This window comes from Ochlerotatus camptorhynchus, unplaced genomic scaffold, assembly GCF_037179485.1.
Source record: "Ochlerotatus camptorhynchus isolate MF236.1 unplaced genomic scaffold, CSIRO-AGI_Acam_v1.1 ptg000040l, whole genome shotgun sequence".
Taxonomy (NCBI): domain Eukaryota; kingdom Metazoa; phylum Arthropoda; class Insecta; order Diptera; family Culicidae; genus Ochlerotatus; species Ochlerotatus camptorhynchus.
In genome coordinates, this window is record NW_027040531.1 from 2,841,518 (window position 1) to 2,868,626 (window position 27,109).

At 41.3% G+C, this 27,109-nt stretch overlaps 1 protein-coding gene across 1 annotated transcript in view; it reads right to left on the reverse strand.

The window, feature by feature from the left end:
- The window catches only part of LOC135713054 (transcription factor hamlet), a 287,914-nt gene that overhangs the window by 250,848 nt on the left and 9,957 nt on the right, over positions 1–27,109 (reverse strand). Inside the window, exon 2 of the mRNA XM_065236140.1 lies at positions 23,206–25,167. The gene's annotated coding sequence lies outside the window, so the exon portion shown is untranslated. The remainder of the gene's footprint in view (positions 1–23,205; positions 25,168–27,109) is intronic.

A 27,109-nucleotide genomic window follows, 5' to 3' on the forward strand; every position in this document is an offset into this window, starting at 1 on the left:
TATTGGCACTGGATCAATTAATCATATCGTATGGCCATTTTCCACAGAGATGGCGCTGTTTCGCTGGTAGGAAGTGATCAAAATTCCCATATAGTAATCGGGAGAAGCGGGAATAATTCATTTTCGGTGCATATTCACGTCAAAAAAAGTGAACATCAACCTAAATAAATTATTCATTTCTTTGGCGTTCAGTGTTTTCCGAAAATTATTATTAAACAAGCTACAATTAAATAGAAATGATTTTTCCCCATACAGTTTTACCTACTTTACTAACAGTCCCCAGAGAGTCAAACAATTCAAATTTGAAAGAGAAAATGTTTCACCCACTTGTTCAATTTCTCAACATGTCATGTATTTTGATGACACTCTATTTGTGATTTCCCTCTCACAGACTACACAATAGAGTACCTGGCACTGCAAAACATGTCTGGAACCTCTATACATGCGTTTTGATTAACATCCAAAGACCATCCTTTTTTTACATACTCTGCACAAAAGATACTTTCTGCCAGCCCCATTCATAGAAATTTGGGGGAAATCCTATGAGGGGTGAACTATTTTGAGTGAATAATGTGTTAAAATGAAGAGACTTTGGACGTTCCTCGAAATACATAAAGGGGTACCAGACATGTTTTGCACTGCACTGTCCTCTGTGAAAAATTAGCGGAAAACAAATTATGTGTAGTTTCCGATAGATGTTACCGCCAACAACAGCAGTGACATCTGATGGAAAATGAATGCAGAAGCTGGACAAAATGATTAATTTGTTGGTTGTCCAGTAAAAAATTTTACTGGATGGATTGCTGGACTTTCAGTTCGGCAAAATCCAGCAAATCTAGCTGCTGGTCTAAAGCCACGGCAGTTGTCTGGGATGGGCACCAAAGACCACTTTTCCTCCCGGGTCTCAGGGCGTTGGTGAGCAGTTGGAGAGAGTTTTCGGTGTAGTAAGCCCTAGACAACGAAATATTGGTTAACTTATGGACTCTAGCGGTGGCGTCAAGATAGCTGAGTTGATGGTGGAGTGGACGAGAACGGTTCGGTAGATTTCGTAGCGCTGGGCTGGGTGGTCGACAGCGGCTACCCATACGGTAGATTCGTCTCGGCTTGTTAGGACCCTCAGTCGGGTGCTCTACAGTGTCTACAGGGAATACCAATCAGGCACCGACGGTTTGACGGTAATATGAGGTTGCCAGGTGGCCGGGACAGTTTGTCCTCCTGCCAATGGCCGTGTAGGCGTTGGTTTGCTTCAATACCTGACCCTAGTCCGTGTGCCAATGACGTCGCTGGGTGAACCCTGCACCACGTGGTATTGCAGGCCAGCAGCGACGGATTGTTTAACTGCTGGGAACTGGACACGGTTCTCTAGAGGTGACGTACTGGCTCGACCCTCAGTCGTATGCCAAAATCTTCGCTGGGCTACGATGTAGCACGTAGTTTCGTAGACCCTACGGGCTGAAGAGTACCCGGTTGGGACCGGTCGTTCCACAGGTACAAGTCTGCTCTGGTTCACAAACGAGCTTTCCACTTTCACGCACTTTCCCCAACGGCTTATATCATCCGAAAAAAACGCGCGGATCACTCTCGACAATCATTTCCGAATTCCCGAATCGTGGTTTCAATTTCTGTTCGCAATGAAGTTGGCACATCGAATCATCCTTCCACCCACCAATCCTCTCCTCTTCTCCTCTCGTCCAATCCATTTTCCGTTTTTCCCCTCACTCCAGTCCCGCCCACGATCGACACCAGCTTCACCCCGCTGCTAATATTCCCCACCAGTAAACGCATACTGTGTTTAGACCGACTGCAGTATTATTCAAATTGACCGTTGGCTATCTACAATTTGGTCGTCCTACAATGCCATACCATATGCGAAACTAAATTAAGTTACCGTTGGGTAGCAACACTATAAGGACTTCGATGTAATCTGCCCGACGTTTCGGGTATGGGCTGTGGCCTTTTTCAAGGGAAAATTTATATTGTACATTGTTAATTAGTTGTTTTACATAGTTATTGTTTGATTGTCTTACATTGTCTGTCGTTATTATCAATAGTGTTGGCGAAGCAGAAGCGTCTACAAGTGACGATTTCCTTGCTTCTTTAGGTGCCTCGATATCAAAACCTTTTTCGACTGGAACTGTCCATGATTATTCCCTTTCTGCTTGAAGCCATGCAGGACCTTCCCACCACAGTCTACACTTGATCAAGTCTGCAGCTGAAAGTCCTCTCGAGATCAGTGTTGGCAAAATCATTAATCAAATAATATTTTTCCACTCTCATACGCTCTCAAGATCACGCATGATATTGGAACAAAATATCATGCTTGATATTGATTTTACAAGCTCCTTTGATATTGCGAGACTATTCACAACGCACAAAAATCAAGCTGAGAGCTGACTCGACTCAAACATGATTCCGTTCCACATCGTTTTCTTAGAAAGAGAAAGTATGCTATCTCTTTTTAATCTTCAATGATGGCAGACACGAAGGGACTGCTGCCAGCCGTTATGGAAGTTTCGGTTCCATTCGGGTGTAAAGCAAAAATCATTAAACTCAATCTCACCACAGTTTGGTGAGATTTGCAGTTGGTGAGTTTTTTTTTAGCTTGATATTCCGAGCTGCGACATCACAGCTTGCAAAATCAACCGTAGATGTTTGCTGGTTAATTTTTGTCTACGAAAATCAAGCGTCATTGGGCATTGGTGAGATTTGATTTTTTGATATTTTTCCAACACTGCTCGAGATAATGTTAGCATGATTCCACGCGCATGTCTCCATCGTCTGCTGGATTTTGGATACCCGGTTTCCAACGAAAATTTACCAGGTTGACGGTGTAGCCTTGGGCAAGCTCAAAACGATGGTTGAATCTACCCAGAAGTAGGCTTTGGGTGTTATTCATAGTGCTGTGGAGACCTTCTGGTAGAGCTCAGCAGATAGAAGTGCACCACAAAGTTCCAGGCGAGGAATGATTTGCTGACTCATTCGACGATCTGATGTAGGCAACGAATCGACGAATCGATCAATGTGCATGGAATTCAAACGGGGGACTTCTGTGTAATATTCGACCCAGCATTTCTTCATTTGCTTCGGTAGTTCCTCGTCTTATTCGTACTGTTTTTCGCTGACATATTTCAATAACCACAATGCATGTTTGCAATGACGACGACCGAGTCCACCAAACAAAGCGGGATCGTACAGTTTGGCGAAGCAGGAAAATGCGCTTCGTTTCGTGACGACTGTTCCTTCAGGTACGACGTACTTCAGCTGGTCAGAACAGGGCCTGGAATAGTTTCTTTATGGACTGATCCTTGTCGAAAAAGGGTTGAAACGGTTGACGTTTGCCACTGCACTCGCTTCGTTGTCATGCGCGACAGTCTGTTTGTATTCGTACTCTCATGTTCTACCGTCATCTATCTTACCCAACACAAACGGTAAAACAACATTCGAGCAATACGAAAATTACCAAATAACTATCATATGACATGTGTGATATCGTTCTTTTTTCCTCAATTTGGTGTAAATTAAACCATCTCTCATCAGAAATGTTATTAACAGGACATCGTTGCTGGCTATTTCCAGAATTCACAAACACAACATGTCGAGTTGAACATGGCTAGCATTTTCAGAACTCAAGTAGCTAGATATGTATGTTACGGTCTTCAGCTTGTAGATGCGAATCGGTACGGAAAGTGAAAGACGCCAGAATATTAGATGGAAACGGCAGTCTCCAGAAAAACAAAATCTTTTTCCAGTGCATTTTAACGACGTCTGAGATCAGAATGATCGGATGCCGGTGGGATCGCAAATCTTCTTGAACAATTGAACTCACCAGCATAGCATCGTTCAGGGAAATTCCAGTGGAGCTCTTGCAAGAAGCATGGAAGACGACACGCACTTTGGTTGTACTGCTCTCCTCGTGACTGGACTGGATGATGTGGAAGGAAGTAGTAGGCCCTGACTCTGTATCTGATTCGTCGATTCACTCCATGTGTGCCAACTCCTCGTATTATTGCCAAAATTTCCGATATTCGGCGGCTGATTTTCGATCGCGTCCAAAGCAGCCCTCGATCAACCGGAAGCGGTGAACTGCAGTACGTCCAATGTCCCCCAACTTGTCCAAATTATCTCCCTTGAACAGTACTCGAACCATGCAAATGCCGTCCATCCTCACAGCGAACAGTATACTAAAGAGTTTCTCACAGTAGGCTTCCGATAGAGAATAGACGATCGTTGGATAATCCTCGATGGCCCAAAATCGCTCCACATTACGATGGATGCCGGCAGTGAAAGCAACATTGAAGACGACCGAAGACCTTGAATGTCCATTAGGAGTTTTACCGTTGATAATCCAGGCAAGACAGGATTCACCCAACAAGGGAAAGATTCACCGAAAGAAATGCAAACTGCGACATTGAAATGTCAAAGAACACCTTGGCTGCTGGTTCAACATCGGAAGCGACCAACCCGACGCGTCGACGGAGATTGATGGCAGATCTACTGCACTTTGAGATCCGAGATTTCACAGTTGATCGGAATTTGCAGCGAACCTCAGTAGATGCTTGACCAATCCTTGGTATAGAAAGGTTTACCTTGCAATGTTGAACCTGTTAGCAATTGCTACCGGAATCCAGCAGATTCCGCTACCGGGAAAATAATTTGTTTACACCGAAACTTTATTTATTTGTATGAGATAAATTTCTTGGTCGAAGATGTAAAGTCTCTTGAATGTTAGAGTTTAAATTTAGATGCCATCTATGCGGGTCAGTTTTGAACTATTTGTTTTTACCTAATGATGGTCGAGCAACTTTGTGGAAGGCAACAAGTCCCGGAAATGCTTCGTTTCGGAGTTATTAATTTTGTCCTGCTAAACAAAGTCGTAAAACAACTTATTTCAAGCAACTTTGCTTAAAGGAACAATTTTTCTATCGCTAATATTTCACGATTCATACATGTTTTTAATATGTAATGTAGGGTGACTCCTAAAAAATAGACCTTTTGTCCATTCAATCTTTTGTCCATTCGTTGTTTTTGTCCCCCATCTCATCATTCAAGCTTTTGTCCATTCGACCTTTTGTACTCCTTCTCAACATTTGACCTTTTGTCCATTCGACCTTTTGTACCTTTGACCTTAAGTCTTTTCGACCTTTTGTCGTTCGAATTTTTGTCATACAATGGCAAATGTTCTGTCAGATTTGGACAAACTTGATCGGTACTCTTCCTGAATACCTTCTAAAATTAGGAGCCCATGGGAAAATTTCCGATGCATAAACTAACGGCATCAAATCAGCACCGCATCTTAACGGCGTTGAAACAGCTGGAGTGTGATGATAGAGAGCAGTTCTCCGTGGAAACACCGGTGGTCGATGAGGACTTTTACATGAACGACGTCGAATCTACGGTCGAATTGAAGCGACAAATCAACGCAATAATGAACAACGAATGCTTCAAATTGCGAAAATAGGCTTTGAACAGTTTGGCTGTTCATGAAGGCATTACCAAGCCACTTAAATCAGAATCGATTGAAACCAGAATGCACACGAGATTACATTGCACAATTGTTCCAAAGCCGTATTTAGGAAGACAAAAATGTTTGCGCCCTAACCGTCAGTTTCAGGTATACAGTGGCTTCGGGAAAGTATTTTCAGATTTTTTGGCCGATCTTTAAATGCTTTTGCAATTAGGGTAGTCCATAAAATGACTGAATTGAAAATACAAACTTTTTTATCATTTGAGGTAGACCAATGTAGTGCTGTAAAAAGTTGTAGAATAATCAATTTGAAGCAACTTTACTGCAGACATCAAATTGCTAACTCTTATGGTTCATAAGTTATGATTATTTTAAACAACAAGGTTAGGGTGGCCTCATTAAACTCGGTTTTCTTTGATTAGAAAGTTAAACGCGATTTTCTTTGAAAAAATGTTTTTTTTTTAATAGGCAATATATTTTAATAAAGCAAACCGATTTTCAAATTTTGATTCCATTTGAAAAATCTTTTTTTTTCTTCTTAATTTTCGGTGAAAAAACTGCGAAAGCATTTTTTGTTTAACGTTTTAAATTTAATTTAAAAAAAAGTCATACTTTTCAGCAAAAACTAGGCACATTGCTTCAGCAAAAATATGCGTCATAAATGTTCTAAAAGTATGTAGAAAATTTTTTTTACGAGAAATCAATGTAAACAAAGAAATTTAAAGAAAGCCGATTTCAAAGGGACCACCCTAACCTGCTTGTTTAAAATAATCATAACTCATAAATAATAAGAGATGGAAATTTGATGTTTTTAACACAAATGCTTGAAATGGATTTTTCTGCAACTTTTTTGTATATCTCAGTTAATAAAATTTATTTTCAATTTACCAATTTAATGGACCACCCTAATTTCACTAACATAGAAAGATCGTCTAAAAAATATTAAGAAACTTTCCCCAAGACATCACATACATTAAAGTGATGGTTTGGGCGCAAATATTTTTGTCTTCCTAAGCACGGCTTTGGGACCATTGTGCATTGGTCCCAAAGTCGTAGACTGCTCTTCGAGTTTCAGTTCACGATACCACCAGCTCCACGTCGTGCTTCATTGCAAGATTGTTTTATCGATTGAGACTGATCGGTGTGTCAAAAGTCTTAATACAATAGTTCTGATGTTCAAAGGGCAAACACATAGCGGCGCCAGTGGTGTAGTGGTATGCGTGATTAACTCTCACCCCAGCAGGCCTGGGTGCAATCCCAGTCGGCGCCGCCGGGATGTTAAGAGGCATAACATCTCTGATCACGCCTTCCTTTGGAAAGGAAGCAAAGTCGTTGGTCCCCGGTTCATGAGTTGATGAGTCGATAGGTAGGATCCAGGTGTGGGAGCTACCTCCCTATCGTCGGTAGCATTGGTGCTTAGCACGGAAAACAAGATCGACGGAAATCAAATCAAGGGAAAACATCTTTTCACAGGAAGACAATGCACCCGTGGAAGGACGTTGCGATTGGGACCAAGCCGTAGCAAATTTCCTGGTAGCTGTGTGCGGAACAGCTGCAGCAAATCGAATTCCGCAATCATAATCAGAAAAATGACATTTGATACACTTCCATATGTGTGTGTGAGAGTGGTGAGATCAGGTTTTGTTTTGGCTGCGTTCTATTAATGTTATATCCGAGATTAAAATTGATGATAATACGGCATGATTGAAGCTATTAGGGGTTGAGTTGAGATAAGTTAGCAAAATCTATCAAGGTTGAAAGGAGCGTTTTGGATTCAACATGACCGTTGTACTGGATTAGATCTCCTCCAGGTACGTAAGCCACTTAAGTAGCAAACCAATTGGAAGAAAATTTCGGGTATTGCCAATCCTGCTGACCAGTTCCCGTCTGGAATTCTTCCGTAGGATATTCTGCTGAATTTGTGGTATCATGAGCCCATCTGGTTGAAGGATCGTTCTGCACAACGGCTGGAAAGCCATCCTCGAGCAATTACCTCCAGATTCTCGATAAGTCTTTTACAACGATTCGCAAAGCCATCCCCGGAAACACTCGCCAGAAGGTCAATGTTCCGCTACTCGTCATCACCAGCCAACCGTGCTGCTATCACCTATTGATCTCGATCCAAATGAATGAGGTGGAGTATGGACATTTGCTACCCGCCACCACGATAGGATCACCCGCTCGAGTGGGCCCATAATTCATCGGGGACGTGAACAGTTTCCGCAAGGAATTTCAAAATACATGACGACGCGACGTGTGATTGATGGCTCTTTCGCGGTGGACACTCCAAATAACCACCGGGCTAGGGGAGATCCCGCGTCGATAGTGTCCCCCGGAGCTCTACTGCTGCAGAAAACGATTAAACCACTAATAATGATATCAACGGTTTGCAATCGTTTGCCCGAGTGATGAGGATTTTAGAGTTCATCCGAGAAAAGCTTTTAGCAAACGGTCGGTTTTTTGTTTTTTTTTTATGATTTGATGGTAACCGATTGTCCAGTCCCGGTTGCGATCCGATTGGTTCAATAAAATGCCTTAAAATTGTTTAAAGTCAGCGAAAGTCTCTAGCTGATCGGAGGGAAGATGAATGCTTGAAGGCAGTTGACTTCCTGCAGCGGTGACAAGTTGGAGTTGAGTTTTGTTGGTGCAAAAAAAAATTAGCTCTAATCTAGAAGAGAATCTCGTCTGAGCAAGGAGGTTTATGGGTGTGTTCGCTTCACAATGCTAATGGGGTTGAACTTCGAAGTAGATTTATTTATTTATGACAGTGAAGAGTGATAGTGGTGGAATGCATCGGTCACAAATGACCAAATTAGGCTAATAAAAGCTGGGAGCGGTCCAACTGCTAGCTTTTCTGATGCAGGTGATAAAGATTGTTTTTAGTATTGCTAAACATATTCTTCTGGGTTGTAAACGGATTGCAATCTGCTGCATTGTTTGTTGGTGGTTATTGGTGATAATCAATAGAAGATAACTGTAAAAAGGTTATTGGAGAGCCAGGTGTTTATGTTTGTCTTCTTTTATCTGGTGTTGTTGGTAATGTGATCCAATGGATATCATCTAAACATTTTATGACCCACCGGTTCAGCAGCATGGCAAATTATGATCAATTTTTTTTTATTGATTTGCAAAACACCGTTTATTTTTATTGAGTATCCAATTTATGCACAGCTCTTGATTGTTCGCGTTGTTCCCAAAGCTGGACGACTATAAACATATATTTGAAGTTAACTGATCTAGAAAAGTGATTTTATGTCACCATGTCATGATTATATTTGCAAGTTACAAGCAACCTGTTGGTTCAGCTTTTCAATCCAGCAAAAAAAGCCATCAACCAGTTTCCGAAGGCTGATGATGACAAAATTTACCCCAAATCGAAACGCTCACTCACAGGCAAAAAAGCCATCATTTTAACGCTCACAATCTGCGCTACCATCTTTGCTCCCAATTTGGTTCGCTCCATTTCGCCAACGATGATGCCGAAGTGCTCGTAAAGAAACGCCACAGTGCACAAACGACACTCCGAGCCTAATCGGAAAATCGAAAATAATGTCCATCCCCTCCGAAACGAGCCCCGAAATAGAGTAGTCGAAGCCATTTATTAGATTTGTGATAGCCGGTGATTGATTAGTGCGATCTTGCTCAAACCCGTGCAACCGTAGGCAGGGCCCAGATGAAAACGGGATCACGAAAGCTCGCACTCATGCATACTCACATAAATTGACGGACCCTCGCGAGAGTAATAAAGTGAATAAATCAATCTCTCTTCTAGTCTGTGTACGCAGAACTGGCGAATCCCTGCTAGGAGCAAACCCCACAATCTCGAGCAAAATCTGCCCCGGGAACGTTAAACTTGATTAATGATTCGCCAATCATGCCCAATAAAATGTTGTCTAATAAAATAGCCATTAATTTCCCATCGCCACCAGCGACGAGACAGACAGAGAGACAGAGAGGGAGAGAGAGAGAGAGTGGGCCAGCGAGCGAGGCGTCTTCTTCAGGTCGGTCAACCACTGTGAGCCGCAGCGAAACTATCCGACGATGATAAATCAGATCATTTCACCCCCTTTGGCACTTGGCATTCCCTTTCTGGGCGGTGAGACGCTGTTCGAGCGGGACGGGGGACGGGAAGAGGGTTCAAACCTACCACAAAATATGCAAATTTTCGCCTTTCCATTCTCAGGTTCATCATCGCGGTTATTTGGGTTTCGAATTCGAAGCCCTGAAGTTGGGATTCAGTTGAATCATTTTGATGGAAGAGACTTTGCTTCTCGGGGGGGAAGATCGAATTACAACACAGTGCTCTTGCGGGAAGACATTCCTCAGGTTCATCGGTTGGTTGTAGGTATTCGCTTCGTTTTTGGATCGTCAAACTTTGAAAGACGGTCCGGTCCGTGTCTCGTTCTCAAGGGGTGTCAAACTGCAATGATTGTTGAATTCTTTTCGGATGGCAGAAGGAGTCACCTTCCCTTCAGCTTATTTGGTGGCGTGGTTAGACTTTTAATATTTTTCGCTCCAAGATGAATAATTTGATCGAAATGCAAAAAAGGGTGTCACATTCCTCCGAGCAATGCAGGATCTCTTAGCTGTTATTATTTATTGTACACCGTCTTCGACTACGTCGTTCAGACCGATTACTTAAAACTAAAGCTTGTTTAATCGAAACCTTTTATTCTATTACTAAACACATTTTTGGACATGGTAAAAACAAACTCATTACAAACATCATTAAAGGAACGCAAACATGAATTAAAACAGATATTGAATCCAAAATTAGTTCTGTGGAATGGAATTGCCAGTAATGGGGAGTTACGAAATCTACGAGGAGGAATATTTCATGGAATCCGTTCCAGGAGATCGGGGCAGTCCAAATTGCCGGTGATTAGTTTGAAGATGAACAGTCGTTGCAATTTGATACGCCCTACTGAGAGAGATTCCAAATCAATCAGCATGCATCGGTCTGGATAACTTGGAAGAACGACTTGATCATTCCATGGGAGCTGACGGAAAGCAAACCTCATGAAATTTTTCTGAATCCGTTCAATCATAAGAATATGCGTAAAGTAAAATGGAGACAAATGGAGAGCATATTCTAAGATACTACGAACCAGCGAGCAGAATAGTGTCTTGATGTGACGTTGGTGAAACCAAAAGCATGACGACGAATGAAACCAAGCACAGTGGATGCTTTGGCAGTTACGATGCTTATGTGTTCGCAAAACGTTAACCTGGAATCGATCTTAATGCCTAGATATCTTCTTGTACTGCAGGTCATCAGCATAAGACAGTTTGAACGATGAGAGCAGCTCACACAAGTCATTCACATAGATGATAAAAATACGAGGACCGAGAACACTTCCTTGTGGTACGCCAGATGGAGTGTCGAAGGTCCTGGAGCGTACCGAATTTACCACCACGAATGCATTGCGGTCAGACAGGTACGAGTTGAGCCGTTCTGTGATCCAGGTAGGGAATCCAATATAATTCATTTTGCTAATGATGAGGTTGTGCGGAACTGTATCGAAAGCTTTCGCAAAATTGAAGTTAACCGAATCCACGTGCTGTTTTGATGCTATATCACGTGATATCGCTGACACGTTTGATGTCGTTGAGCGGTGATTCATACAACCGTGCTGGCTGTTGGAGATGATCGGGGCAGTAACTCTGCAGAGAGCAGTTTCTCCAACATCCTACTGAGAGCATGCTTGGCATGCACAGTTGTACACACCAACTGCTGTGAAACCTGTTGCGCAGCTTACGAAGCGTACGTAGCTCTGCAGTCCACCACGGTTTGTTGAAAGCAGAAATCGGTGCTTGTTTCTTTCAAGGTACATGATGATTAATAACTTCAGAGAGAGATTCGTAGAAAGCATAACTGAAGCATAACTTGATAATTGTTCCCACTCAATATTCATAAAAATAGAATTCAGCAAGTCAAAGTCGCATGCCAAATAGTCAAATTTAAAACATTTGTCCTGATCGTCAAGTACGGATGGTTAGCGGCGCCGGTGGTGTAGTGGTAAGCGTGTTTATCTCTCACCCCAGCAGGCCTGGGTTCAATCCCAGTCGGAGCCGCCGGGATGTTCTGAGGCATAACATCTCTGATCACGCCTAAACACACTGGAAACTAACCGGTTGTCATCACTTTAGTTTGATAGTTCATCTATTGTGTCATCTTCCTCCTCAAAGAAATATTCACTACTCTCACTGCCGCTTATTTCACCCCCAGCTCAATTATCACCACCATTATCGGACGCTTTGGTGGCGGTGTTTCTACGATGTAACGATGTTACTTATGTAACGCAGTGTGTGAATTGACTCTCCTATGGCCATGGCACAAAAACTGCCATATGAAGGCAAACTGCGGCAAGTGTGCTGGAACTCACACAACTGCGTCCTGTGAGCAAGTTGTTGACATCGAGCTAACGTGTGTCAACTGCGGTGGAAACCACCAAGCCTCCAATCGCGGATGTCCCAAGCGAGTGGAGTTCATGAATATCCGTCGTAAGGCTACAATCACCAATCAGCCCGGTCGCCTCCGTAATCATCGTTCGCCTCCTGTACTCATGGAAGTCCAGTACTCAGCTTTTCAATTTCATCATTACTGGCGACCTGAACACCAAGCATCAAGCAATAGTCGGCGAAACCGGAACGGCACAATCTTGTACATCGATCTGCAGGAAGCCCTCTACAACATCCTGTGTCCGGACCCTCCCACCCGGTTGAGTCGATCCGGAGCTCATGCCCCCATCGACATCTTCATCTGCAACATTGGCTATAACATCTCTTAACCTATTGCCTATCAGGAACTGAGCTCGGACCACTATCCGGTGGTGGCCGAAGAAGGTTCCTCGGCCAATAGGATTCAAGTTTCCCGGCGAAATTACCATCGTGTCAACTGGCAGCAGCATCAGCGCTGTGTGGACACAGCAATCAACTACGACGTCCTACCGGAGTCGTTCGAAGAAGTCGATCGGTGTCTGCAAACCATCGAAGAGGCGATATCCCGTGCCAGGGATCAACACGTACCAGCATCCAGACAGGTGAGTCATACTCTAAGCCGTGACAGCCCAACCAAAGATCTTAATAGGCTAACCAAAATTATCTAGGCCAGGATGGTGGAACTCAGAAATAACGATTTTGCCAACAAGATTCGCTGTCTCCCAGATTGTGCAAAACCATTTTGGAAGATGACCAAAATTTTGAAAAATAAGTCTAGACCGATCCCTGCGCTTTCCTCTGTTGACCAGAACTAGGACCCATCCCTACTTAAAACCCCAGTTGAAAAGACCAATGCTCTTGGCCAACATTTTGTAATTTCACATAATCTTGGCCAAACCATGGTGAACCCCCATGAGCCTGACAGGAGGCAATGTCTAGAGCCGCTGACACCCCCGTAGTAGTGCATGATGATAGTTGAGTATTGGCTGATGAGCTGATAGCAGCTATTAGAAGCACTAAAAACATGAAGGCCGCGGGTATGGATGGTGTAGTCAACCTCTAATTGAAAAACTTGAGTATTGACTTCTTCAACCATCTTACCCTTATCTTCAACAAATGTTTGGAGCTTGGCTACTTCACTGCAGTCAAAGTGATTCCAATACGCAAGCCTGGCAAAGATCCTACCAGTGCCAAAAGCTATCGCCCCATCAGCCTCTTGTCCTCCATCTTGAAGCTATTCAAAAAGTTGATACTCAGCCGTCTGCTGGTGTTTTCAAATGATAATAACATCTTTCTCAAAGAGCAATTCGGGTTTCAGAAAGGCCACTCTACCATCCACCAACTCGCACGGGCTACTAACATCATCAAGCGGAATAAGTCCGTTTCTAATACATCTGCCATGGAATTGTTGGACGTCGAGAAGGCGTTCGACAATGTCTGGCATGATGGCCTAGTGTACAAGCTGCATCGATACAACTTTCCGATCTACCTCGTGAAGATCATCAAAAACTACTTGTCGGGCAGATCATTCCAGGTCTACTTGAACAATGTCCCCTCTGCCTGCTTGGGCCTATCCTATTCAACATTTTCACGTCAGACGTTCCTCCCCAGCCGGGTGGTGGTATCCTGTCTATGTTCACAAATGACACCTCCATCATCTATAAGGGTCGAGTGATCTGTGCTCTGGCGAGTAAACTACAATCATGTATGTATGACTGGATGTTCTGTCCAACTATTTCAAGAGCTGGAAGATTTGTATCAATGCAGCTAAAACACAAACCATTATGTTTCCACACTCGAATTCACCTCGGCTTTTTCCACCTTCTAACATCAAGGTCCATCTTGATAGCACTCGAATGGTCGAGTGAAGTAGTCTACCTTGGTCTCACCCTCGATAGCAAATTGCTATTTCGATCCCATGTGGACAAAACACCCACCAAGTGTAACATCTTGATCAGGTCGCTCTACCCTCTGATAAACAGGAAGTCCACCCTGTCCCTCAAAAACAAGCTTGCTGTCCACAAGCAGATCATTCCGCCGGCTATTGAGTATCGTATACCAATCTGGGAGAGTTGTGCTAAGTGCCACCACCTAAAGCTTCAGAGGTTCCAAAACAAGATCCTAAGAATGATCCTTAACAGTCCACCGCGAACTCGTCTTCAAACACTCGGTAGAGGTACCAGATATATTTTACAGTCAGATGAATGCGAAGGATCGTCAGGCAGACGGTTCTCCGACATGACCCAGGTAATGCCTCACCATCTGCTGGTTGGGACGCTGGAGAAGGTGAAGGCAACTCGAGGTAGGAAATTCAAATTAATTTGTAACAACCTTTGGAGTTATGAATTTTGGTTGGACCTATCCAAAAATGCAGCGATTTTTTGATATTTGAAAAAAATTAAGATTAAGTATAATAGTCTAGGAGACAACCCTTTAATTTTTTAATTGGTTTAATGATGGCATCCTTCCTCTATGCTCAAGATTGCTTGCAGTAAAACAAATTGAGGATCCTTTATGACCACATAAATTTTGCAGTGAATCTGAATATCCAAAATGGCGTTTTCTGCTCGCTGGGAAGCAGAATCGATATAGTGCTAGGATATTTCCTCTATGCTCATGATTGTATGCGATTGAGAAAAATGTGCATCTCTAGGTCTATTTTCAGAAATTTATTATTTCGCCGGTGATTCCGGATATCCAGACGATAATTATCTGACCACCCGGTATAAGAATCGAAATGGTGATGCCATATATCCTCTATGATCATGATGGTATGCAATTTAGAAAAAAAAAAAATCGCTGATCTCAAAGTCTATTTTCAGAATTTTTTTTATTCCCTGGTGATTTATTTATTTGTCGTCAATCAGTGTAGATCGTTTTACAACTTTAATTAAACGCTAATTGTTACAATTTTATGAAGAAAGTTTTTTTAAGCGTACTTTTATTCATTGTTATGTCAATATATTCACAGTATGTATTATAGCAAGACATCATTCTATTCAGTGGGCTGTTTTTGTCATAGTCTGTTCTTTGATTGTTGATGCTAAACAAATTTCTATTCCACAGTGAGCGAGTGGGAGCATTAAAATTGATATTTTCCAAAATATCTGGGCTGTTAACTCTTTGCGAAATCACATCGTTTATAAAAGCAATCATTGCGAACTCTCTTCGCTTTTTGAGCTCATCTAAATTAATTAGCATACAACGCAATTCATAAGATGGAAGTGGAAAATTCGTCCAACCTAACTTTCTTAGAGCAAACAACAAGAACTCCTTTTGAACTGATTCAATGCGGTTTACATGTGTATCATGTTATGGAACCCAAAGTATGCTACAATATTCGAGAAGAGGCCTCACGTATGCTACGTAAAGTGTTTTGATTGTGTAGGGATCATGGAAGTGAAAACTAAATCTTTTAATGAACCCAAGCATGTTGCTTGCTTTGTAGAAAATGTTATTGTAGTGATCAGCAAAAGTTAACTTGGTGTCGAGGATAACACCTAAGTTTCTGACTTGATAGGATCTTTGGATTGTTTTCTGGCCAAGAGTAATTGTGTTGTGTATTACAGCGTGCTTTCTTGTAAACGATATAGAATTGCATTTATAAATATTTAGTTCTAACAAATTTTTCTTACACCATGTGTAAAAAACGTCAATTTCATGTTGAAATATTTGAAGATCAGGTGCTTTAGATACCTCCATGAAAAGTTTCATGTCATCAGCATATATAGAAACATGAAGAAATTTAAAAATATGTTCTATATCGTTGACAAATAAAATACACAGTAATGGACCAAGATATGAACCTTGTGGCACACCAGATGTTACATTAACTATGGTGGACAGATTTCCATCAAATCTTACGTTTTGCGTCCGCTTTGATAAGTACGACTCGATCCATTTCAGTAGCCTAGGATTGAAGCCTAATTTGGAAAGAATTTGGTATATCAGCTCTGTCAAATGCTTTACTAAAATCAGTGTATAGCGTTTTTACATAATTGCCTTTATCCAATGAGTTTAAACAATATGATACAAAATGTATCAAGTTGGTAGCTGTAGATCGTCCTTTAACAAATCCGTGCTGTTTGCTAGTAATTATCGACCTACTCTGTAAGAATACATTGTCATTAATGATGGATTCGAATAATTTAGGAACGCTTGATAATATAGCAATTCCACGGTTATTTTTTGTATCAGACTTTTTACCACTTTTAAAAATTGGAATTAAAAATGATTCCTTCCAAATCGGAGGAAGTACACTCGACTCCAAGGGTAAATTAAACAGCCAGAACAAAGGTTTTGCTAGCTCCTTCGAAAGTGACTTTAAAAAAATTGGTGGTAAGCCATCCGGTCCAGCACATTTTGAAGCATCCAAGGTTTCAATACTACGTATAATTTCCTTAAGAGTTAAATTATCCACTGCGATGTTCTTCATTGGCTCGGGGAGGTACGAAAAATATTGATAATCTCGCTCATTCTCATCATGAATTGTATAAACGTCCTGAAAGAAGTCAGCAAATAAGTTACTAATCTGACTAGGAGTATTGCCCAACCTACTGTCTAATTGCATTTTTGATGGAAAGCTCTTGGGTTTTTGCTTTTCTTTAACACAAGGATTTTGGGTCTGACTTAATGTTAGTTTCAATCTTTCTATTGTGCTCTTCATAGGTTAAATTTTCATCATTCCGGATATCCAGACGATAATTTTTTGGCCACCCGGTAGTAGAATCGAAATGGTGTATTGTATGGTAATCGTATGCAATTTATAAAACAATCGCGGATCTCTAGGAATACTTTCAGGAATTCAGAAATTGACCATTTTGTCGGTTATTCTGGATATCCAGAGCACCGTTTTCTTGCCACCTGGTAGTAAAATTAATATGCTGATGACATATGTCCCGTATACTCATGATTGTATGCAATTTAGAAAAAAAAGTGGGTCTCTACTCTAGCCTTTCTTTAAGAGTTGCCCATTTCTTCGGTGATTCCGGATATCCACATGACCCGGTAACTGAATCGATATGCGGAAAAATCGTAGATCGCCAGGTCTACTTTCAGGAATTGACCATTTTACCGGTGAGTTCGAATTTCCGCAGATCTACCTCTGCCAACGACAAGTCCAATCGGTTCCCTGTCTTTTCCGTTCAAAAGTAGATAGTCAAATTGCCGAGAACCAGTCATGTCCACATGCATCGACTCGCATTTTGCAGCCTTGGAGTTTTGTCAGTTCACCATCATAATTTATGTGCCTCTATGGAGCATGGAGCAACTTTAGCGAGGTCTAATTTCCCACCGGAAAACTTGGATCAGGTTGTCTACAACAGTCGTGTAATCTAAAATCCTAAGATATTGCCGGTGTACCGTGTGGGTGACGAATGCAGACAATTTTATGAGACGCATTTTACGGAGGAATGTGTTAGAAGAATACACCTAACGTTCACTAAGTGTAAGACCTTTAACTGAAGTGTCGTTTAGCTGAAAGTCCGCTAGTTGAAACAAACATTTGTTTGTCAAATTTGTGCATTTCATGAATCAGATGACTTCGAGGATGAAAATTTGATGCATCTTAAATGCATATGCCAAGCCACATGAAACGTATTTCAGTACATGAATGCCGTTCGCTATACTATAACTAAAATACTTTTTTGATAATCTCATAAAGCATCAGCCCTTTTCATTGAGAAATAATGAAAGACTGACATTTCGGTTGATGCTAAATATGATGTGCACTCAAGGGAGGTGACCAGGCATGGAAAATCATTTGCATTCATTTCGTGCATTCATTTACATTCATTTGCCTCTAACTTTTTTTTTCAACAGCATTCCGCAAAATGATGTATAGAGCTTTTGTAGGTTTTGTTATAAGCTACAACATTTGTTAGCAAGTCAAACCCGTATCTCTTATTCATGACGAAGCAGAGCGAACAGAAGCCACTACTGTGTGTACATTCACTGAAAAACAGTAACAAGTTCTGCCCGCTCTAGTTCGCGGTGCATAAGAGATACATATTTGAATTATGAACAAAACTTGTAGTTAATAACAAAACCTACAAAAGATCTATACATCATTTTGCGGAATGCTATTGATGAAAAAAGTTAGAGGCAAATGAATGTAAATTAATGCACGAAATGAATGCAAATGATTTTCCATGCCTGGAGGTGACTCTATCGAAATTGCAGGGAAGCTTTTGTTTTGCTAGGTGGAAAGACGATTGATGAAGATTGTGTAGATTCCCTGCCAAAAGATAGAATGCGATGCGCGATTATTCGTAGATTGATTCAATAGCGTGAGATTTTTGGCAATCTTAACATTGCGACTTAGATGTGTCATCCCCCTAGTGTTGGCTGAAGGAAAGTTAAGGTTGATTTTAATTTGAATTTTTAACAATTATTTCTAATCTAATCTGATCTAATCTAATCTAACACCAACACAGCCAGTTCATGGAAGCATCCTGGAAAATGATAGATATACCTCCATCCTTTTTCTTGTCTATTTGGTATATTTTGTACATCAGAGATGCGCAAAATAAATCAAAACGGCCAGGCCTACTGTGCAGCATTTAAGGGGCATGATGATTCAGAAACATCGGGCCTGTTTAAATCAAAGATTTAAACACGATGCTTCAGAATCCAATAAATGGATGAAACGTGGACATTTCGTACCGCACGTTCCGTTAATATAAATGATTGGTCGTTGGGAGCATCTAATCTAAAAAAGATAAATGATGCTCCATTTTCCTCGAGTGGTTGGGACTTGAGCACTAAATCTTGTCTTAGCCCTATATAGCTTATGGTTATAGCGCCATTACTCGCTTCTGAAAATAGAAAAATGGAATAGAAGGCCATAGGAGAAAGGAAAAAGAGGAAGGAACCCTAGTTCTATCTTCCCTTGTGTAAAAACTGAAAAAAACGGGTCTCTAATCAATCTACAGGAAAAGTTCGCTAAGACTCACAATGACTAGTGAACTTTTCCTTATTGTGTGTTTCATAAAACCTCGCATAATTTTCCAACGCTGAACACGAACAGGTCAGAGATAGATTTCAGTAGATATTACTCTCTACGAAAATATATTATAAATTTAAGAGCATATAAATGAAAATAAACGGTAAGATCTCAGCCAGTTTCATTAATTTTGTACTCTTACTGGCCTGCTGCACTACTGTTGAACCAAAGGCACTTCCAAGACTTTTCCGGGTTATTTCCAAAATAATCAAAAATTCTTCAGGCAAATCATGATCACAAAAATTAAACGTCTAATACTAGAAAAAAGCACTAGGGCGACTCTCTTGCCAAATGAACCAATTGGCAAATCTATGTAGGAACTTGGCCATACCCACTCGTTCCCAACCTTTGACAATAGCGCACTTGATATTTGATTTCTCATAAAAATACAGCTCGAAAACGGCTCTTAGAAATGATGTCTAAGACAGAGTTGTAGAAACCGAAACAGGTGTATATATACAGGAACTAACTTAAAAAATGAACGACGGTTTGCCCGTGAAGCAAACACTTGGAAGGTTGCATCTCCTAGTTCTAGCTCAACACTTCAAACCATTGCATCGGATTTTCAAAGAAACCCTTGCACCAGGGTTGAAAATTCTCTGGGGTGAATCTCTGCTTGTCTCCTCGGAGATTTATCCTGGCACCACTGGAGAGATTGTTAGACACAGCACGAGAGAGTGAGAGAGTTGACTGTTCATTGTTTGTATGTTTATACACTCACTTCCGTGAGAAAGCGCAAAAGTGCTATTGTTTATCCAAAGATTCCGGCAGAAGTTTACATGAGTGAGTGAAAACATCAACGTATACAGCCTTCTCACAGCCATATTTAACGTGGCTGTTGAAGTTTAGCCGGTAATCGATCATCACTCCCAGGCGAGCTCCCCGATACTTCAACACACGCTTTGAGGTGTGAGGCGTGCCCCTGACGGTGATATCTGCTCGCTGTACCGCTTTACAGTTACTGGCCAATAGCAGTGCCGTTTTGTGGTGGGCTATCTGCAGCTTCGCTCCTTGCATACAGTTACCAATCTTGTCGATCACCTCGGTCGCCAGCACTTCCACCTCTTCCAGCGTCTCGCCTGTTATCGTCAAGACTACGTCGTCCGCAAATCCAACGGTATCAACTCATTGGGCAGCTTCAGCGTTAGCACGCCGTTGTACATCCCGTTCCAGAGCGTTGGACCAAGGATGGAGCCTTGTGGAACTCCCGCTGTTATCCTAATCGATCTCTGTCCCATGTCTGTCTGTCGACTAAACTGAAGCAAATTTCAATAATGATGCACTGATGCACTTCCCGTATTCGCATTTCCAAAATGTGTACATTATAATTTTACCAAATTTTAAAATAATTGACTACATACTGTGAAAAATCTTTGTATGCAACAAACTAACAACCAAAGTGTTCACCGCGCACCGGGGTGATTCTCCCCGGTGAAGCAAAAGAACTCTCTACGGTGCTCTCTAGTGATCACTCATACGCTCCGGTGTGTTGGACTGGTGGAGGTGCGAACGTCAGAAACTGTATTTGTTTGCGAAATGGGAGAAGCGGTAGAAAGTGAAAACAAAATAAAAATCTCTTGGGTGAGTTTGCTTTTGTCATAGTGCGAGGTGTCTTTTCAACTCATCACCCTGCTTACACTGGGGAGAATGGCATTCCTGCCTTGCACAATCCGCCTCCAATCCAATCAGAATTATCGGGCCAACTTGCCAATCGCCTAATAACTGTTCTGACGAAAAGGATGCTGATAAAAACACTTTGAAATGCATTTTACCCGATCACTTGCACTTGCACTTGCTTTGCACTAAAGTTCTTTTGTAGAACTACACACTTAAAATACCTAATTTTACACGTGACGGAATCCATCTTTGACATAAAGGAGGAGACGTAAACAAACATGTCATGTAAAATTAAGTGCTCCGAGACTGAAAAGTTCGTTTAATTGAGCTGAATTTTGCGTCTATTATGACTCAATTTTGTGTCATAATTGACGCTCGTATATGTCAGTCTTAGAGCACCTGAATTTACATGAATTTTTCTAAGTGTGTATGTTATCGAGTGGCACATTGTTTCGGGCTAAAACGCGATGAAAAAATCAATGACAAAAAAAAATTAAGCCTAAAATTTGACACTCGGAAATTTTTCACGTCCTTGCACGCTTCGATCTCATCTTTGATTTTTTTAACAATTATTTAAATAGAAATTTGGTCTGAAATTTCAGTGTGATAGCCTGAATCAGTGATGGAAAAGTTCGCAAAAAATCACTATGACTCGCGAACTTTTCCCTTGGAGAACTTCGTGAAATATCGCGAACTTTTGCAACACTGGCCTGAATTAATGTTTATATGCATCATCCAAATTATTATGTACAGTTCTTTTTTGAAAACCTGCTTGAAATTTTAGCCTTGAAAAATCTTATAAGCTCAAAAAATTTAACGTTATGAGCAGCCTGATTTTTTTTTGAAAACGCCATTTTAATGTTTACCACCTCATTTCGGTGAAATTTCTGGGAGGTGAATTCTGAACGCGGAGCTCCTACATGATGCAAGCTCGCTAGTCTCATGCATGTCTGTAGGGCGCAATAGACTCATAAAGAGAGCGGTACCTAAGAATCGAGACATGTTAGGGCAAAAGTCTGTTCTAGATTTCAACTCAGTAGACCATGAGAAAGTTAAATATGGCCAACATATTACGCGTTTAGAATGCTTTTTGGCGGTACAGTATAAGTGGAATAAATTCATTTTATGCGATGTTATACCCCGTACAGATTATGGCTTATATCATGCAATAAAGGCTAACGGCGCCGGTGGTGTAGTGGTAAGCGTGATTACCTCTTACCCCAGCAGGCCTGGGTTCAATACCAGTCGGCGCCGTCGGGATGTTCTGAGGCATAACATCTCTGATCACGCCTTCCTTCGGATGGGAAGTAAAGCCGTTGGTCCCCGGTTCATGAGTTGATGGGTCGATAGGTAGGGTCCAGGTGTGGGAGCTGCCTTCCTTGGCACGTCGGTAGCATTGGTGCTCAGCACGGGAAACAAGATCGATGGAAAAAAAATGTAATAAAGGCTGTCTTGCAATGAGCACTCATGCATACATTGGATTTCCAGTGAAAACTAGATGTATGATTGCTTATTGCAAGACAGCCTTTATTACATGATATAAGCCATAGTCTGTACGGGGTATTAGGATCAGTAAAATGACATTGTTTGACCGTTCAGAACCACTTTTAATGATTCTAGTAGGGTGCATTGGATTGCTCCGCACCCGTAGATAATGCAACTTCCGGGTTTTGACTGCGTTTAGAATGATTTTTGGGGTTGATGCATATGTTATGTCACGCTTTAAGGAGGGGGGGAGGGGGTCTATCTGAGTAGCACACTTTCATCACAATTACTTACAGCAACTTGTTTATGACTGAAATAAGTCGTATATAAGTTTCTACAATTGATTTGTGACAAGCGTGCTACTAGGGTAAGATTTTGTGACAAGCAATGCATTAGGTATAGGAAAAACGTCACGATAGGAGGGGGGGATTAAATTCTCCTCGATTTAGCGTGACATAATTAATGAATGGGCCCTTAGGAATTCTCAGAATTAAACATCCAAAAAAGTTCATTTTCTAGATCACCTCAATAAAGAAATGGTCACCCTAATGACAAAATAAAAAAAATATTGGTCTAATATTTTGCGATAAGGAACAAAACTACCAATTTTTACGAAATTGTGAGAACCACTATAGCGTTTTGCTATGGAATAGCTGCATATTAATATTTTTTTCTAAGATACTACATCGTTCAACATCATTCACAACGCAAATAATTTGGCTCTGACATTTCAAATATGTCACATAAATTAGAAAGTAAAAGTGGATCCATTCCATCAACCCGGACAGATGTTTGCAATTGCTAGCCGCCAGTATCAGTCCACCAATCTGAGTTGATGCCACCAGCATAGATAATTCCTGCTACTGTTTTCTTTATCTATTCACTTCCCTTGTACAAACTGGCAAAAGTAGCTCCAGACAACAAAGCAAAATATTATCAAACTAAACACAGAAGTCTCTCTTTGAACTTTTTGTTTCCCTTCTATCCATCAAGCCCGCACCCAGCTTTCCAGCGACTGTCGAAATGATGAACTACCCGACTGAAGTGCGTTGTTTCCCTCTTCTTTCGGTGGATCTACGTACACACGTATGCGTGTATGTGGGGTGTCATGTTTGTTCATCCAGCATTCAAATTATTTACCCCGCTTGTGAAACGAGAAATGAAAAAAAAAAAGAAAAATGCCAACAACACTCACCTCCCAAAAGTCTCGCCAGATATGTTGATCCACTTCACTCTCCTCGTCACTCGGATTCGAGTTTAACACTGACTCTTCCCTCTATCGCTTCTTGCTTGGGGTCTTGGGAGGTTCCGAAGCCACTTGAAAGTGTGACTTTAAAAAAAAAAAACTACTGCAACAAAGAATCACACTGTTGTTTCGATTTCGGGCTGAGGGCTCTTCTTCTTGATACACACGCGCCTCGAGTTGAGTTTTCGGGAAATTTTCGAATCTTCTTGAATTCCACTTCGGACTTGCTCTCTATCCCTGTTTATGGCTCAATCTTAATGTCACACACGCACTCGTCGTGATATTATGCGCGCCCTCGAAGGATGAAAAGTTTGAACTGCTGCAACGTACAATGTACCTCGTTTTAGTGTAAATGTTTCACTGAACTTCACTCGTTAAAAGTCACTCTCTCACACAACTGGACGGCGTTGTCGTGGTCGGTGTGAAGAGGTTCGAGGCAAGAAATATTACACGCAGGAAGATATCGCTCCTTTTTGGAGGCTGGGGCACTTGAGATTATTTATAACACAAACATATGTCGGTACATCCACTCTCGATCGAGTCGAGTAAGCCCCGTCTAGAAGATCCACAGGAAAGGTCACTCCGAGTCGAGACCGTAGTGAAGTGGCTGACTTTTTGCGCATATTTTCATCATTTCGCTGTGGACGTGAGCTGATTGTCGAACGAGAGCAATGTGCGCGCGGGTATGATCTTGTTTTTTTCGTTGTTGGATCTTCGCTCGTTGTTGAATGTCTTCTCCGAAGCAGATGCGGAGCAAGGAATTTTGCACGAAAAGATCACACCGACCCGCTATCGCAAAGGTCAGGAACAACCACGTAATCACTGTCGGAGGCTCTCTTGAGGCAGGACCTCCACGGGCCAAAAAGGAAAACAAAAAAAAAAAGAGTCAACGATCACTTCGGCCTGGTTTTCCTTCGAACGCGGAGGATCGACAGAGAATGGCAATGTTTTTACCTTCCCTAAAGGCCAAATACCCGAGAGCGCGGATCTTCAGTTTTTGCACTCGTTCCCGTCCTATTACCGAGCGTTTCCTCCACCGGGACGGCGTCTCACTAATTAGCATAAACCGGGGGCCCTGATGGTCCGTCCAATATTTTTTAATAATTTAATCCGAACCCGATCGGATTGGTGCAGGAAAAAAAAAACTCACTTCACGTTTCGTCCGGGGTCCGGTTTTGCGTTCAATTAATCGCAAATGACTTCACTTCTCTCAATTCACGCAACCGACGGCGGTGGCGACCGTGGGACACTTGATTTTTTTTCCACCGCACTTCCTAGGGGGACCTTGAAGAGATCTGGCCCGCTTGCTACAGTTTCACTTTCTTCTCTCACACGCCGACGATGACGACGACGACGACGGTGACAATTAGCCCGCAAAACTCACATACGCTTATAATACCGACGGTGGTTGGATGGACCGACCGGTAATCATTTGTCATTATCTTTAATCGTGCGCTAAGTTGACTCTTTTTTTTTTCGCCCGCTGCTGTCACTACACACTAGAGCACATAACAACACCCAGCACTTTCTTGAGCCGTTGCTTCTTCAGGTATGTTTTTTTCTCTGGCTCCCGCGTGCGTGATGACGATGATCCTCCTACTGGTTACGGCGAGTTTGTTGCGTTATCGAGATCACTCTCGACTGGTGATGGCAGTTTTAATGATTCGATGGGCTAATTAGTCTCCTAATGGCAGCTGGTTGGCACACACTTGTGGTCACTTGCACTTTCGACTACGACGACGGTTGTCACTTGCCTGGTCACTCTTGAGATTGTAATCTTGGTTCTCGGCGATGGGGTGACATTGAGCGGTAGTCTCGAGGAGGTTCGTCGCTTGAAAGGCGTTGATGTTACTCGTACTGTTTCTGGTGGCTTTACTGCGCGGTTTGGACACCTTGGCGAGTTGGGATTGTCTAGGAAAAATGGGAGGGAGGGTTTAGGAAAATATTCATTCTAGAAATCAAACAGTGGGGACGGTATAAATTTGATAGTTTCGTAGCCTTTGGAGCGGTGTTTGTACTACGAAGTTTGTGATTATCATTATACGTAGTGTACTGGATAACACGGCAGAACTTATGAAAGTATTACTTTGTTGATTTATTCTTAAATAACGTTCAATGTTATTTGATTGAACTTATTGTCCCTTGGGTTATTCTCATCGGAAAATAATATGCATTGAATTATCGCAGATATGCATTTGGCTTGTGAACCGAATATCAGAGTCAAGTATCATGAACAGTTTGACCGCTCACACTTAGAAATAACGAATTTTACACGAGATGTATTCCATTTTTGACGTAAATCATGTAACGTAAACAAACAAAAGTGCGTTAGATCGAATTTTCAACTGATTAATATGCCAAAAACGCCGCTTGCATGTGGTGGTCTCAGAGAACCTAAATAAACGTTTTTCATAGTGTGCTGCCCATTCCATGCAGTTTCCAACGAGTTGCCAGTTTATAGTAATTTTTTTCTCTTAATGAACACAATTCATTTAATTTAACTTTAAATCTTTCATAGGGAATACTTCTCAGAACACATCCTTTGATAGACGGCTATTATAGAGGTCATAAACCTGATATTAGCCTATATCAGCTTCTTTTTCTTAACCAAAATACCGATTATAAGGCTTATTTGCACACTATGAAAAAGACATGTACATTTCAATGCCCTGAGACCGACACATGCAAGCAGCCCTTTTGACATAAGAATCAGTTGAAAAGGACGAGAAAATCAATTCAATCAAACGCACTTTTCGTCGAGTTGCATATGTTTCAGTTTCAGGACACTTATTTTTACATGCCATGTTTGTTTACGTTCCATGATTAACGTCAAAGCTGAATTACGTCTCGTGTAAAAATAATAATTTCTAAGTGTGTGGCTATTTGGGTTACTGAATATTCAATCATTTTTTTTTGTAATTCAAAGCAACAGCACACATTAAAGAAATTGTATTGCTCCCTAGTAGCCTTCATTAGCAACTGACCATACACACTTAAAAATTACTAATTTTACTCGAGACTTAAACCATATTAGACATGAATCATGGAACTTAAAAAAAAATTTCATGTAAAATTAAGCGATCTCAAACCATAAGCATGTCGACGAAGAGCACGTTTGATTGAATTGATTTTCTCGTTTCTTTCCACTGATTCTTATGTAAAAAGAGCCATTTCCATGTGTCAGTTTCAGGGAACCGAAATTTACATGACTTTTTTCGTAGTGTAAGTTTTCTGTTGTTGAAGAGAAGTTTATATTGAATTTTATAAATCATTATTTAGGCTACACAGTAAAAAATAAATTTTAATATTACATCCAAGAGGATGCACTTCAGTCATATCGAAAATCTCAAATAATTTTTATGGTTGCACAAATAAACAAATGCAGTAAAAACAACGTAATTTCAGTTCATACACTGTATTAATGATAATTGTACCTTTTTTTGCAAGTAATATTACAACATTTTTTCGACACAATTGAAGTGCATCCACTTTGATGTGATATTAAAATTATTTTTTGTTGTGTATGATTCAAACACAATTATAATAATGAACTCGTTTGCCTATCCATGTGGCTGAAGTTGGGGAAACACTGATAGAGTACACACTTAGAAATACCTACTCTTACACGTGACGAAAACCATCATTGACATAAAGGATGAGACGTAAACAAACATGTCATGTAAAATTAAGTGCTCCGAGACTGAAACGTTCGAAAGTACGTTTGATTGAGCTGAATTTCACGTCTATTATGACTCAATTTAATGTCAAAATTGATGCTCGTATATGTCAGTCTCAGAGCACCTAAATGAACATCGATTTTTCTTATTGTGTACATAAGCAATCATCTTTCTTT